Source organism: Protopterus annectens, chromosome 15.part0, assembly GCF_019279795.1.
Source record: "Protopterus annectens isolate FY-2018-M chromosome 15.part0, PAN1.0, whole genome shotgun sequence".
In the NCBI taxonomy this organism is placed as follows: Eukaryota; Metazoa; Chordata; order Ceratodontiformes; family Protopteridae; genus Protopterus; species Protopterus annectens.
Genome location: NC_056749.1, coordinates 837,453,390 through 837,469,955, shown reverse-complemented (window position 1 = coordinate 837,469,955; position 16,566 = coordinate 837,453,390).

The following is a 16,566-nucleotide window of genomic DNA, read 5'->3' as shown; positions in this document are numbered from 1 at the left end:
GGATGCCATGTAAGCAGTACACACAGCTGATGTGACCATCAGTAAGTGACATCTTTTGTGTGCACAAGTCACACTTTTTAAATCCTGACTGTTTCGTCCTTTGACACCCTGCTATAACAGAATAATACACTCAAAAGTAATATGCTTACTACAAAACCATATGCCAAGACCCTGGAAGAAAACACAATGAAGCTTACGGACAGGACGAACGTTGAAAAGTAGAATTTATGAGCACATGTAGGAGATACAAAACAAAAAAGAAACTAATGCGCTCTATAAACATAAGTTACAATGTGAACAGGCATATTATGAATTTTTTGTACTGGAAAAAGTGAAATATGATGTTAGGGGTGGTTTATGGGAGGAAAGAATTGAGTACCGTGAGCTTTGATGGCAAGTTACGTTGCAAGCCAACAAGCACCCGGGACTCAATGAAAGTATTTCCATTGCCCCCCTCCTCAAATTAAGAGCTGCAAAATTATAGATCCCAAGCAGGAATCTAATGTTCTTCCTTTACTTAATTATTAAGTTATTAACTAATTTCCATGTCAGGACTGTTATCTCAGTTGTATTTCAACAATATATTTTTCAACATAAGATGATGAACTACACTGATGTCAAGAAGCTGAAAGAATTAAAGTGTTTTTAGAATGTTTTTAAATTATTTGTATTTTGCATTTTGCTATTTTGCACATTATTCATTTATTTATTTATCATGAAGATTTTAAACATATTTGTATTAACATGGATAGCTGCTTATTACTGTACCGCTCTGAATTTTGTAAGCATGATTACAACAGTTACTTCATATAAGTTCTGGGTTCAGAGAAATTCCTAGGAAACATACATTCTTTATAATAGAAAATGGTAGTTCAACTTTGTTCCACAAGATGGCAGTGTATTAAAAGTTGTTTTAGAAAAGGTTTTAAAAGGTTTTAGAGATTTTAAAGTTTAAATTAAAGTAATAAAACTGACTGTATCAAAGAGTTTGCAAACTTTTAGACAACTGGTATGATATTTGATTGTTATCATTAGTACAATTAGGTCAACAGTACTAATTACACAAGAAATAAGACATTTAGAATGTGCCTTTACAAGTTTTCATGACATCATTTTCAATTAGGCCTCATTTACTATGCAGCATGAGATTGGTGGCTTTAAATGTTAATTGATGTACATATATATATATATATATATATATATATATATATATATATATATATATATATATATATATATATATATATATATATATATATATATATATATATATATATATATGCACTGATGTAGATACTAGCCCACATCTGAGGAAGTTTTTGAAATGAAAATGTACTTGCATTTGGAGCGTTAGTGTGATTTCAGTGTTTTTTTCCTGTGAAGTGAATGCTTGGATTAAACTATTTTAACAGCTGAAAATCTTTGTTCCTTGGCGATTTTATCCTGTGGACTTCTGTGCTTCTGCGGACTACACTGTTAAATCAACAACTACAAGGCTTGACTAAGTCGTCCTGTCCATAAGCTTCATTGAGTTTTCTTCCAGGGTCTTGGCATATGGTTTTTTAGTTATTGACCTGTTGGCAGTTTTTGACGCTTCCTACAAAACACTACTAATATAACTACACAACAAGTAGCCAACAATTAACAATCAGGAGAAAGAACAAACTTTTTTTTTTTTTTTTTAAGGAAAAGCTGAAGAAAGTTAGAAAAAAAGTTAGAGGAGGGTCTCTAAGTTAAACAACGCACTCCTCCAACTGAAGAGACTCCTCTAACATAAACAGTGAGAAGGGAGAAAAAAAAGGGGCGGGGGAGCCCTCTAACTAAAATGGGCTAAGGAGAGAAAGGAAGGGAATCCTCTAACTTAAACGGATTCCTCAGGAGGCAGCGCTAGATAGTAGGCCTAAAAGAAAGACGGCCAAGTTAAAGTCAAGAGGGGAGATAGAAAGGACTTTACTGAGAAAAAAGGTTATACAATACAAGGTAATATCAGCAGGTATCCTATAATAAATTGTTTGCTAAAAAGGTAACTAATATTGAAGAAAGAAAGTTCACTTAGCCTGAGCCAGTGAAAAACAATCCCAACGCTGCAAGTGGCAAATGAGATCTGGGGAACAGCCGCTAGGCATCTTGGGATAGGTTGTAGCCTCGAGTCAGTGAAAGCTCTCGAGCTTTTGTATGCAGCTGAGTCAGAATCGATGCTCAGTTCTGAACCCAACCAGCAAGAATGAAGGTGAGATAGGACAACATAACATTTAATATTATCTTTTCACTTCTACAGTCGTTTACAGGTTTGTCAATTAAGTATTTATGAAGCAAGATGGGGTTAACTTTTTTCCACCCTATGCAGAGCATGCACCAAAATGCTCATTGGAACATTCTGTTCTTAATAAATCCAGTGAACATGCATTCATTTTGTTCTTCAGAATAAATGTAGAAAACCACTGCTTAATTTTCCTTTAACTTTTTAGACACTATCTGTAAAATCTAGACTTTTAGTAGCTTGCAGGTTTGTCATATGTGCATTTGTACCATGAAAGGTTAACTAATGCAACAAAATATATCATTTGAACATTCTGTGCTTAATGTTCTTTTTGAATGACCTGTCCTTTCCCTGTAGAAAAGGGACCGGTATGTTTCCTTTCACCTGTGTCATAACAAGTGGTCTTTTGGAAACATCATTTATTAATTTGCATTTAACCAGCTCAGGCTTATAGAGGCATATTTTTAATACATTTTACACTGACAAGCTAGCTAGCACTTTGATATTGACACACATCAAGTGTGGTAAGGCTTTGCTTTCCTGTACTGTGATATTTTTTCAACTGCAAAACTTCTGTTGCCTTATGTGCTTTTCATCTGCCAAAGTAATTACTAAAACACTCAGCTAAGTTATTTTATGAAAACGGCTTTCTTTGAACACATTCATCATTTATTACATATTCACTTCTGTGTCTTACCATTTCTCATGTCTTTCTATCATTACAGCCTGAAATAGTTAAAAGAAAGTTTATTTTATGTGACTAAAGTTTGCGCCTCATTAGATTTATTGTTAAAATAATTAGCTAAGCAGTAAGAAACACTTCAGCAATCTATACTGGAATTTGTTTCCAATTTTCTTTTGAGTGGCAATTAGACTTTTTAACTGATGGCAATATCTTACAAGCCTTATATATATTTTATGTATTTATATATATATTACATATATTATATTTATTTGTATATTTAATGCTAAAAGCCAAAAAGACATTTGTTTAAATTTTATATTTTAGATCTAATTTTACTTAAAGCCCCTTTACACTGGCTATTACTTTTTATCGGTTCATAGGAGGTTACTAGGCCAGTGGCCCTAGAGCCTTTACAAGCCTAACCATGTTAATCCCAAGTATTCCCATTTGTTCATTTTGGGTAGTTTGCAGAACGAATTTATGAACAATGTGGCTCTATTATCAACACTGGCTATCCCTGTCCATGGGATATGGGTGCCACCCCAGGGGTGAACTGTCCATGGGACATGGGTGCCACCCCAGGGGTGAATTTGTGGTCTCCCATCCAATTATTTAGGTTGCATTTGAATAGGGTTAGTAAGGAGTTCTGTTTTATGTAAATATCTATTCCAGAGAAGCGGCAGTCTCTGGGAGACATATCTGTCTTTCTAGCATGTTCTGTTAATGTCACAGGCTAGATTGAGATCCCTAGAGCTTGTGACTCTTGCGCCATTTGACTTGTGGATGTAAGGCATTTCCATTAGAGCAGGGTCCGAAGTTGCCATATAGACCAGGTACAAGTCACCTCTCAGCAGTCTGTAAGATACAGATTAAAGTGACAGGGCTTTCAGCCTATTCACATAGGGTATGGCTTGGAGTCCCTGTATTTTCTTAGTGAGAAACCTCTGAGGTCTCTCCAGCTGCTGCAGATATCTGGTAAGGTACATGCAAAAGGGTGCATTATACTCTATTAGTGGCTTGATGAGTGTCGAGTACAGTGGAGTTATAATATCCCTTAACCTGGATGTTATGCCCTTGATTATGAGATGTGCTATGTAGAAGGCTTTCCTTACCACTGTGGAAACTTGATGGTCAAAGTTCAGAATGCTATCAACCTGTGTTCCTAAGTCTTGCACCAAGGGGTTGGAACTCGGGGGGGGGGGGGGTGCTGTCAATATTGTAATTTGTAGGGAATTCCATTTTGCAAAAGGGTATAATAATGCATTTTTTTGCATTTAGTTTTAGACCATGGCTTTGGCACCAGGCATTCTTTTGTGTTATCCCTTCTTGTAATAATGCTGACATCATTGGGGGACTCAATGATTTTTCCAGCTTGCAATCATCAGCAAACTTGGTGAGCCAGAAGTCATCTACTTTGGCTGGACTTCTGAGAAATAGATGCCAAGTAGTAAGGGGCCCAGCACAGACTTCTTGTGATACTCCACTGGTGACGGGTCTACTGGTGGAAGTGGAGTCACCAATTTTGACAGTGTGTTCTATCGGTAAGCTAACTGGCTACCCATCTAGTAACATAAGGGTTAATACTTAGCTGGGAGTGTTTCTCAATGATGCCAGAGTGGAGGATTGTGTCAGAAGCCTTGGCAAGGTCAAGATAAGCTGCATGTACTGTCTTACGTTCATCCATGGCTTTGGTGACATTCTCAAAGAAGTCTACCATGTTTAGTAAGCATAATCTACCCTTAATGAATCCAAACTGGGTTGGGCCCAGCGTTTGGAGGTTGTATATGTTCTTGTTGATAAGGTCCATAATTCTTTCCATGGCCTTGCAGAAGAGGCTGGTTAGATTTCTGGGTCTATAGTCACCAGGGTCAGTTGATGCCCCCCGTTTGTGCAGGGGGATTACTGTTGCTGTTCTCTATTCTGCAGAAACATGGCCAGTTCTCAAGCTATGATTAAAGAGTACACCAAGTGGGTCTGCTAGGTCTTGTTTTAGATTGTTTAGTAAACAACCTGGGATATTATCTGGTCCCATTGATGCCATGTTATTTGGCCTTGGTGAGCACAGAGATGACTTGTTCTCTAGAGATACCAGGCAGTGGGTTGGTGTCAGGTATGCTTTGGGATATGGTAGGTGGGGAAAGGAGTGACGTTTGCACTGAATCTGTCAGCTAGCAGGTTTGATATCTTCCGGTGTAGTATGAATGATCCCATCTACAACCAATTCGGCACATACCTGGGCATTCCCTTTTCGACTTTGGACATAGTTAAAGAATGCCTTATGATTATCCTTGGCTAGGGATGTGATTTGAGTTTTGTAATTTGCTTTAAAAGACTTTACAAGATTTCTGATTTTCTTGTTTAGGTTTAGAAGGGAACTCTTCCTCTGCAAAGAGATATCCCGCTTGCTTTTGGACAATTTCTTTTTCTTGTTATATAATCTGTTTATACTTGAAGTCCACTACGGTGGCTTGTTTTTACTGGAAGACCTAGTTTTGATCCGGTAAGGTACAGTCGAGTTTAAGCGGTCACTTAAGTGCTTGTACAGGGCATTTGCATGCACTTCTGTATAGTGATCATTGGTGTCTGGTATTGCAGGTTGTATGAAGATTTTTATACCATTGCTTACTAGGCTGTAGTTAGCTTTGGTAACGTTTTTTATAATTTTTGTTCCTGTGAGGGTGTCAGTTCCAGCAGTTACTTAAGACGAGACTGATTTGTGGTCTGATCTAAACATGGAGGGCATTATGAATGAGGAAGTACAGTGACCCCCTAAGTTAGTGAGTATTGTGTCCAGAACATTAGAGCCCCTAGTGGGAGTGCAGTCTATCTGTTCCGGAGCATTTGTGTTAACAAAGTCCAGGAACCTCTGGGTGAGTGTGTGTTTGCTTGTGTATGGCCCCCAGTCTATGGAAGGATAGTTGAAATCTTCTATGACTAAGGTGCTGGGCTGTATGGTGAGGGATTCTAGTAAATTGAAGTAGGCGGTGTGTTTATCATGCTTCATGGTGGGGGATCTATAGCTAGCAATGATGTGGTGTGGTACTTTCCCAATAGTTAATTGGACATGGAGTAGTTTGAGAGAGTCATGCTGTTTGACCAGTCTCAGTGTATTTGGTTTTAATGAAGATGGATACACCTCCACCTTTGGTTCCTTCACAGTCACGTTGAGGTCTGAATGTGTGGAAGGCATTGTAGCCTTGCATGTCCGAGAGGCTCTCAGTGGCCTTGAACCATGTCTTGATAACTGAACAGACATTAACATCCTACAAGATTAGGAATGCTTTCAGGGAGTGCAGTTTCATATTTAAATTCCTAGCATTAAGGAGCTAGAGTTTGTATCGATTAGATTTTGTTACATTGGAACATTTGTTTTTTTGATATTTCCTAAAAAAGGCAATATGGGGGAGTCAGTGGCGTTTACTAGTATTCAAAAGCCTATGGGTGACGTGTGCAGACCATCTCTAGAAAACCAGCAAGGCCTGTCTACTATATTCTCCCAAGCTGACAGATACTGGATCCCCCTGGACTGACACCAAAAGCTAAGCCAATTGTTGAAGTCAATCATTTTTTGTTATATTGTGGCATCAATCTGGGTGAGGGTAGGATACTGCTTAGGGGTAGGGACATACCTGTATGGGATCTATAATCAGTGTTCTGTCATGTCTCTCTTCATATAGTCCATTATTTTCTATAACTTATCTCAAAAAGTATGATATCCCTGGATGATTGAAAGAGGCACTTTATTACTCTTTTATTCATTTCTCTTATTATACTTTTTTATGTATATAAATCTGATTGTGAAGTATACTGAATATACATAGTTTATGGTTATTTATATGTTCTGCATTAGTTATGTAAGTTTTCTGATGTTATCATTCCTTGATAATTATGTGTTATCGATATTTTCATCTGTTTTATGCATCTTTGGACAGAATTTAAAAGTATAATAAATAAAATATTATAAAAAAGAAACTGTTCAGCATACTAGTCACCCCACACACGCACTGAAATGTGTAATCATACTTTGTACGTAAAATTAGCATAACATTTGAACACAAAATAGCACATAACTCTTGACATTTCCAGTAAGACTGAGGGCCACTTCTGAGAAAATGAAGTTTACAAAAATAAGAATGACAAAAAATGAATTACGAAAACAAGCATATTATCAAAGGAACAGTCGGACATCTGTAGACTTTAGTTAATATTGCAAAAATCTACCTCAAGTCATTTAATTTTGCTTCTGAAAACAGGAGATATAACATGTTCTCTGTGCTCACATTAATGCTTTGACCAGTACTTTGGTCATATAATCTGGTTTCCTGATACAAAACAGATTCAAAACAGCTTCAAAATCAAGTGCAATGGGAGATTCAGAAAATAGTGTGAAAGGGTAAAATCAAGCCTGAAAATAGACATATACCTCTAAACATAGCTCTCAACTGTCCCTAGTTTTGCAGAATGTCCCCAATTTTGCCTTATATGTTTTTCTGTTCTTCACAAAATTTGAAGTTTTCAGGCAAATTGCTGAGATTTGCACTCACTATATGACACACATTTGAGTTTCAGACTTCATATCCTTCAGAAAATGCAAACTAATGCAACATTTGCTATTCTAGCAACCTTCTGAGGGTATAAGAGCAAGTATTTGTCTTTGCTTTCTCTCTGCTTCTTCAGATAAAAGGTTAAGATGAATACCCCAAACCAGAAATAGTTGAAAGGCCTAAGCTGAACATACTACATTAGATACAATTTAGACAATACCCTCACCTTTCATAACTCACAGATTTGCTAAAGGTGCATGGTAGTATCAACATACTGGAATCATCTCTAACAAGAAATAAGAAAAGAAACTGGGTATCCCACCCCACCACAAAAATAAAAAAATAAATTACAACGCATCTATAGCAAATCTAGGTGCACTTACTTTGAGGGCAGTCAAAAGAATTCATGTGTGACTGATATTTCCAAACATTTTTTTTTTAAAAAGTCTTTGAACACTAATAATAGCAACTTGAGATGGCCTCAGAAATACTCTTGTAAAAATGCTACGAACTTAAAAAAGAATAATTCTTAACATTATTAAAACTATGTACCAGTAATTTTGATTTTTTTGTTTTGTATTTTTTATTACTCACTTTACCTTATTTTCACTTGCACTGGCACATTTATTAAAACTTACTTTCAGCCTCTGTCTCCAAATTGCATATAATATGATTTCCTACTTTTATAAGGATAGCTTCTATAGTTCTTTATTGATTTAAATATGTTACCAGAGTAGAGCTTTGATCAACAATAACCAATTTCAGGGCCAACCTTGGGTTGTGGGAAAAAAGTGATTTAAAAAATATAATATGAACATTTTATTGTAAACAAAGATTACAATCAATAACATACATTATTTTAAGTTTAGAGAATAAATATCAAAACAGGCAAATTAAAGATGAAGAGCTCTGATATGCACACAACCACAGCAAGCTAGACCATGGGGTGGGGTGGCTTAACAGTCTAATAAATGCTAATTTTGCAATCAGTGGTAGAGATGCCACAGATCTTTTCTTTTTTGAGATTATCCAGACACGGAACCCCTTGTCCATCTGCAAGAAGTGATGGACTTCGAGCTTAATTGTTTAAAAACATGCAAAATGATACTGTTAGAGTTTTGCTTGCAATATGAAAGCAGATTTGGGAAAAAACAATAACAATAGTGTCCATTGGACTGTAAAATGTCAATATATTTTCCCTCCCCAAAATAGTTGAATGATAAAGAGTGCTCAAAATTGTATTTTATTTATTCATTTATTGGCATTTGTTAACTGCGCTAGTCCAACTAGTCCTACAGAGACCCCTTTCCAATGGTGGTCTGGGGAGAAAAGCACTACTATAAAATGCAACTTACAATTAATAAGTATAGTTGTTGAGAGTTAAAAAATGATAGAGTCATGAAAATGCATTCAGTACAGCGGCTGTCTGAAGATAAAGTGACTCACCCACCTATTTGATTGCTGCTAAACAGTCACTGATCTGCTGTGGTGGGAGCAGTTATGCATTGTATTTCCTGAAATCAGTGTAAAAATGATTATTTCTGTGGCTTATGCTTGTGTGATGCGGACGCGGTGATACAGCAGTTATGCATTGTATTTCCTGAAATCAGTGTAAAAATGATTATTTCTGTGGCTTCCGCTTGTGTGGGGCGGATGCGGTGATACAGCAGTTAGCATTGCCGCCTCACAGCAAGAGGTTCTCTGGTTCGATCTTCGGCTGGAATGCCTTCTGTGCGGAGTCTGCATGTCCTCCCTGTGGTCACGTGGGTTTCTCCGGGTGCTCTGGTTTCCTCCCACATCCCAAAGACATGCTGTAGGTGGATTGGACACTCTAAATTGGACCTAGGTGTGAGTGTATGCATGTGTGTGCCTTCTGTGGAAGGTTGGGCTCTGGGCTGGCAACTCAACACCGTAAAACTCCAGTGCCAGTCATAAGCGGACAGTTCATCCACTGTGGCGACCTCTAACCAGGAAAAGCCGAAAGAAGAAGAATACTTGTGTGTGTTTGGGTGGGGGGTTTGCAATGTATTTAGCAGCAGCAAACTGGCCATAGTCAAACACCAGCACTGCACACAATAAGTAATAATCATTAGTGATCTGTATAGGGTGTGTGCAAAATCAGCTGATCACTGCCTGGTAAAGCATGTTGCAATCTCAGAGCACTTGTCACTCTGGTCAAGTTCTGGGCTGCGGTTCCTTGTGTATGACATCAGCATATCTTCAATGTCTCTCTCAGAGATTTTTGCAGGTGCTCTGACGTTCTCTGACAGCCCAAAGACGTGCTGCAGATGACACTTGCATCCTTCTAATTGGGTTGTTTATAAGCTTGCAGTGTGTGTGTGCTTGTGCATCTTGTGATTCAATTGGCTTGTTAATGGTAGCGTCACTATGTGTGTGCATGTGTATGAAAAAGCAGAATATCTTGTGACAGACCTGGCTAGTCAGGGTCAGAGTGTCTCTGCATGCTTTTTTTTCATTTTTTACTGTATTTTATACTGTGGTTTTACTGGGTTTATTTACTTAGTCTTTTTTACAGTTTTTATATTTTATTCAGGCAGAAGAAAATGTGTTATAGTATTGTATTTTTTTAAACTTCAGTTCAAGTGTTTTCATTTTGTCACAATTAAATTTGATTAAGACTATCAGCTCATTAGTGTGTGTGTGTGTGTGTGTGTGTGTGTGTGTGTGTGTGTGTGTGTGTGTGTGTGTGTGTGTGTGTATATATATATATATATATATATATATATGTATATATAGATATATATATATATATATATATATATATATATATATGAAAAGCCGATTTGTATTCACTTAAAGCTTAAATAAACATTTCATTCTTGGTTTGGTACCTGAGCAGTCCGTTTCACCTGGGAATATTTTTTGGTTATGAATTTTGAAACTACTGTTGTGACTCTCACCAAAAAGACAGTTGTATTGGTGTGTGGGCTTAATTCTTGTTATGTCATGCTACAGGGGCTTACTGGTCTACCTTTTTAGAACTAGTGATGATCCTGATCCCCATATAAAGATCTGATGCCATAATCAAAACTCCTAACTATGTGGACATCCTACAACAGGGCTTCACTGAGATAAATGCCTGGTGTCAAAGCCATGGCCTCAAGCTCAATGCCAAAAAGTGCATTGCCATCCCTTTTGGTAAAAACTCTATACCCATGAGCTACCACATAGGCGGTAGTCTACTTAACACCGAAAGTGGGATAAGAGACCTTGGGACACAGGTGGACAGTAGTCTCTTCTTTGATAATCACATTGCCACAGTAGTCAGGAAATCCCATCCACCTCATCACAAAAGGTTTCTCATCCAGGAAAAAAGAGGTCACTGTTCCCCTCTACTTGTTACTCATTAGACCCATTATAGAGACATCTACAACAACTGGAAAGGCCACATAAATACCTCACAAAGAGGATTACTGGCCTCAAACAGATGCCCTACGCAGACTGTCTCAAAAAACTCCAGCTTTACTCCATCGCATGTCGCCTATTCAGAGGTGATCTCTGCCTGACATACAAAGCTATGTCAAACCCAGAGCTGTTGGACATGCTTCACTTAAAGAAATCCCAATCCCTCCGAGCTACACGCTCTAGGGACCTAAACCTTGTCACCACAATAAACAGAACATGCTGGAGGGATAGATTCCTGTTCCATAGATTTCCCATACTCTGGAAAAAACTACCTATGTATATCAAACAAAGCTCCTCATTAGCACTCTTCAAGAAAAATCTTGATGAGTGAATGGAAAATAGGAAATTCACCCCGGAGATCACTTCTGTGGCTCTGCTTGACAGGGGAACAGGAAACTAATTTTCTTGGGTGGTGAAAGCCAGGGTACCTTTTTGGCTAGGCTTATATAGGCCCTAGGGCCAATAGCCTGGTATCTACCTATGAACCTATGTTGTCAAATTTCATTCATTCCTCAACAATTGGATTTAGATCCGACTGTTGGATCTGAATTGGCCGCTTTTTACAGCTTGTGGACACTGGAAACTCTTGAGCTCCTCCCTTATCTATAATGCTATTGTCCCCTACCATACCTCAGATCTCGTTTGCCACCTTCGCGTACAGACGTGGTCGCTGTTAGCTCTCGAGCTTTAGTGTGGTATTTTGAAATAGCATTTTCATATTTTATTCCATTTTCTAGTTATCTTGTATATTCCTCCCTTATCCTTCATACACTTAACAGTGTATTCTTTGTTTACCTTTCTTTCGGCTTTTCCTGGTTAGGGGTTGCTATAGTGGAAATCCGGTGTGCTAATGATTGGCAGTGGATTGTTACGGTGCCGAGTTGCCAGCCCGACGCCGAGCCTTCAAAGAAGGCACACCCATTCATGCACGCACCTACCTGCATGTGTTTAGACATCATTCGACTGTGAGGAAGACATGCAAATTCCACATAAAAGGCGCTCCAGCCGAGAATTGAACGGCAACAATGTTAACCGCTGCACCACTGCAGCATGTATTCTTTGTTTACCATTGTTGGCAAATTTTTCTTTCTTATACCCTTGTCGTAATTTCTCTTGTATTTTTATTATTACAGTAGTTAATTTTTCTGCTTCAATATAGCTGAAAAACCTTCAGGTTTTTAAAAATGTAAAGATTGTGGATAAGATACCTCTATCTGATGCTCATGATTCCTGTGTGTATTGCTTAGGCCCAGCTCATTTAAAAGAGTTGTGTGACATTTGTAAAGCCTTTAATCCATGGACCTTAGTGGACTGCAAAAATAAACTGATTCTAAAATGTTTATTACCTACTGCTGTCTTGGAGACTTTATCTGGAGCTCCAACCTCCAGAAATTAAATAAGTAGGAGTCCAGAAAGCATAAATTGGTCACTTCTGTATCCTCCACTCCTACCGCTGACCCGACTCATGAACCTTCTCATAAGATGTCTAAGCAGTCAGATCCAAGTTGATCGGATCCAAAGACTAAATCCTTGGATCCGACAGCTTCTGATAACAGATCTGCATCATTGTATTTGATGCAGTCAGAGATGAAGAAGCTCCCTAGGACCCGATATGCATCATCTCTAGACCCTGTTCCTTCCCATCTACCATTGCCCTTCCTAGATAGATGTCATCCTTCTGGGACCCCTTCAGTGGCCCATTCTTCCAGGAGTCTGACAGAAGGAGATGTGGAAACTTCTGCTGGCAAAAATTCATATGGGAGTTCTCGCGGCTCCTACCCCATCAGTTCAGGAGACTTTCACCAGTACTTCGCCACCTGTTTTGGCTCCTTCTCCAGTCTGACCTTTGGCTTCAGAGCTCCTGGGTCTGATACTTCTGGAACTGTCTGTGTTGGATCTGAAGATTGTTGTATATTCTGCTAAGATACCTTCTCTGAGTGGACTGGTTCCAAGCATGTCAGAGCTGGATGACTCTCAGAGCTGTAGCACCATTGCTGGATCGAGGTGTTAAGGTTGACTCCGAAGTTGTCAAAGCCATCTCTGCCCCTCGAAGCCTCGGCTTTAGACAGCTCAGCTCTGACCTCTGCCTTGAGTGGGCTGCCTTCAGCAATAATTAGTATACATTTAACTTCATTCCTGTTTGCTGGGAACTATGGAGTATCAGTTAAAGACAAAACTAAGTCTTTGCTGACTATCATCAAGGATATGATTTATGTTTTTTCCAGTGAAATGATATTGTCATTGCATTCTGTTCTAGAAATATTTGCACGGTCTGCCAAAAGTGCTTATAGCATGTGTGCTGGGAGAATATGTGATAGTTCTGTTGGGCCACTCACCACCATCAAACAATATAAAGTCAGATCACATGGGACAATAATAACAACCGAACAATACATACAAATATACTGGTATTTTGTTTCCTCATACTGACATCCTGTTTTTCCCCTGGTGCTTTGTTGACCCATTTATATTTTTATTTATTAATACATGCAATTAATTATTTATACTGTACTGCACTAGCTACAGTGTAAAACAACAGTGACCCATAAAAATATAATTGCATAAAATGTAATTGTATAGTATTAACACTCTGTGTCCTAGAGGGAAATCAAGATTTATTTTATATGAAGTCTTGGCAACATTGCTATATTATGTTTTGAAATAGTCAACAGATGGATTATTTGTTTTTACTGCACTAAATACACAGTTTCAAAAATTAGTATATATTTTTTTTCATTTTATCAGTATATTTTGTTTGCTGTTTCTTAATTCATCTCAGGTCATTATCTTTATTCAGCAATAATTGGTACACGCTTAACTTCATTCCTGTTTGCTGGGATCTATGGTTACATTACTCTGAATGTGAGACAAAAGTAGCAACTGTCAAAGATCTGTCAAGTGTACATTTCCCATATTCGTCTAAAGTAGTTATTCTACATAATCCTCATATTATTGTTGATAATATCTTCTATACACTGATTTCATTAGAAAGCAGCATTCTGTCAGTTAGAATAGACATCTGGCCTGCCTGCAGTGTTCTTCAGATACAATTACTGGATTAAATCTGTTTTTTTTTTTATTTGTATTTCAACAGGTCAAAACATCAGTTTTATTTTCTGTGTACAACACATATTGATGTGATAATTTGATAGTGCATAAATCTGCTCTTTATCCTATCTGCAGAAATAATTCTCCTTAATAGCTTCCTACATTTCTCCTATTGAAACCACGTGCTTTAGTTTCTACAGCACACATGAGTCTAAAAATATACTATTTAAACTGTTGTATTGTCATGTTATGGTAGATAAGTGCTTCACAACCAATGCACAAAGCAAATGATTAAATCTCGTATATAAAACTGTCAAATTAGAGTACTTACTGAAAAGACATACTGATCTTCTGAAAATGTGCAACCACAACAGAAAGCATTTCCCGGTTTACTATCTCCAGGTCTTTTGGGTTTCTAATACCATGATGGTAAAGGACCCCATTCCTAAAAGTATAATTAATGTTCGTGAAACTAGTATTGTTTCAATTTTTGATGTTTGTTTGTGATGCCCCTGCACTGGCCCTGTAATCAAGGAGTCTCAATCCTCACCACTGGCAACAGTGGAGAATGAATACATTGGGAGGATGACAAGTACACACACAGCAAAGTACAATTTCCCTTAAGAGCACACAGAGCTCAGTCAGTCTGGGACTAGTTTCTCCCTCTCTCTCCAGATCCCCAATAAGACTCCCTATTGACACAGCTATCGGGTTAATATCTCAGCCGAGTGGTCAAGCCAAAACTTCCAGCACCCTCTCTGTCCAGCCAGTGCTTCATGTCCCTGCCCAGGTAGCTGACACACACACTTTGAGATTTGATTTATATAAAATAACACACACACACACTCCTGGGAAAGGCTGGCACAGTAAACCTAGCTGTGCCCCCTTCTTCCCAGACTAAAAGGTAGTTATCACTGCCACCAACCAGCTCTTTATCAGCTACTCTAAGGCCCTTCTCAAAGGGTGACCAATCCTACTGTGATGTTACTATTAACCAAATGTTAAGTGTGACCGTGACCAAGGCTATTTAGGAATACAGTGTCACCAAGTACATATGCAAGTACTCTAAAAGCTTAAATATGTCTCAAAAATATCAGCCACAAAGAAAGGTTTAAATATATTTGGTAATAAATAATAAAAGAACAAAACAATACTCAAACAACGTATTAACTACAGAGTTCAGAATCACAGGAAATATTTTAAAACAACATTGCAGGACAGTCAGAAATAAATACAGACAACATCTAAAGTAATATTTACTATATTACTAACTATATCTAAAATAAATTACTGTACCCTAGTTACTTACTATTAGCAAGGCAGATGCAGACGTGCTGAATGGATGTTTCTAGGCCCAAGACAAGATACAAAATGCCCAGTCTTTCTCTCTGAGAAAGCTCTTAAATCAATATCACGTATCACTGTACCTTTAAACTTCTTATTCTTTCTTTTACTTCTTCTATCCATTTAGCATCTTTATGTTCCACAGGATCTTCATAGATACTTCTCCAAAATGTATCTACTTCCTCTTTTTTTGGCGGTCTATCAATTCCTTTTACCTTATTTCCCATTTCTCTATAAAACTGTTTTGGGTCATCAGTAAATTGTTTATTTTGTGCTTTTCCCTTATATTTATCTTTGTATCTTCTAATTCTTTCCGCCTGTTTTGAAATTTTTAGTTTGTTATCTCCAATAGTGCATAATAGATCCTGGTGTGTTCTAATCCTGTGCATTGCTTTTATCACATCTATCTTTCTTAATATTTTTGTTGTTCTGTTCCCTCTGCTATAATCTTCTAACAATGGCACTTCTTGTATTAGCTGCTTTGTAGATTCATAGGTAGGTACTAGGCTATTGGTCCTAGGGCCTATATAAGCCTAGCCAAAAAGGTACCCTGGCTTTCGCCACTCAAAAAAAATATTTTCCTGTGCCCCTATTGAGCAGAGCCACAGAAGTGATCCCCGGGGAGAATTTCCTATATCCCATCCAATCATCAAGATTTTTCTTGAAGAGTGTTAATGAGAAGCTTTGTTTGCTATAGATAGGTAGTTTGCTCCAGAGTATGGGAAGTCTCTGGGACAGGAATCTATCCCTCCAGCATGTTCTGTTTATTGTGGTGACAAGGTTTAGGTCCCTAGAGCATGTAGCTCGGAGGGATTGTGATTTCTTTAAGTGAAGCATGTCCAACAGCTCTGGGTTTGACATAGCTTTGTATGTCAGGCAGAGACCGCCTCTGAGTAGGCGATATACGACGGAGTAAAGCTGGAGTTTTTTGAGACGGTCTGCGTAGGGCATCTGTTTGAGGCTGGTAATCCTCTTTGTGAGGTATTTCTGTGGCCTTTCCAGTTGTTGTAGATGTCTCGTGAGGTACATACCAAAAGGGGCGTTGTACTCTATAATGGGTCTAATGAGTGATGAGTAGAGGGGAACAATTACTTCTTTTTTCCTGGATGAGAAACCTTTTGTGATGAGGTGTGCCACATAGAAGGATTTCCTGACTACTGTGGCAATGTGATTATCAAAGGAGAGACTACTGTCACCTGTGTCCCCAGGTCTCTTATCACACTTTCGGTGTTAAGTAGACTACCACCTATGTGGTAATT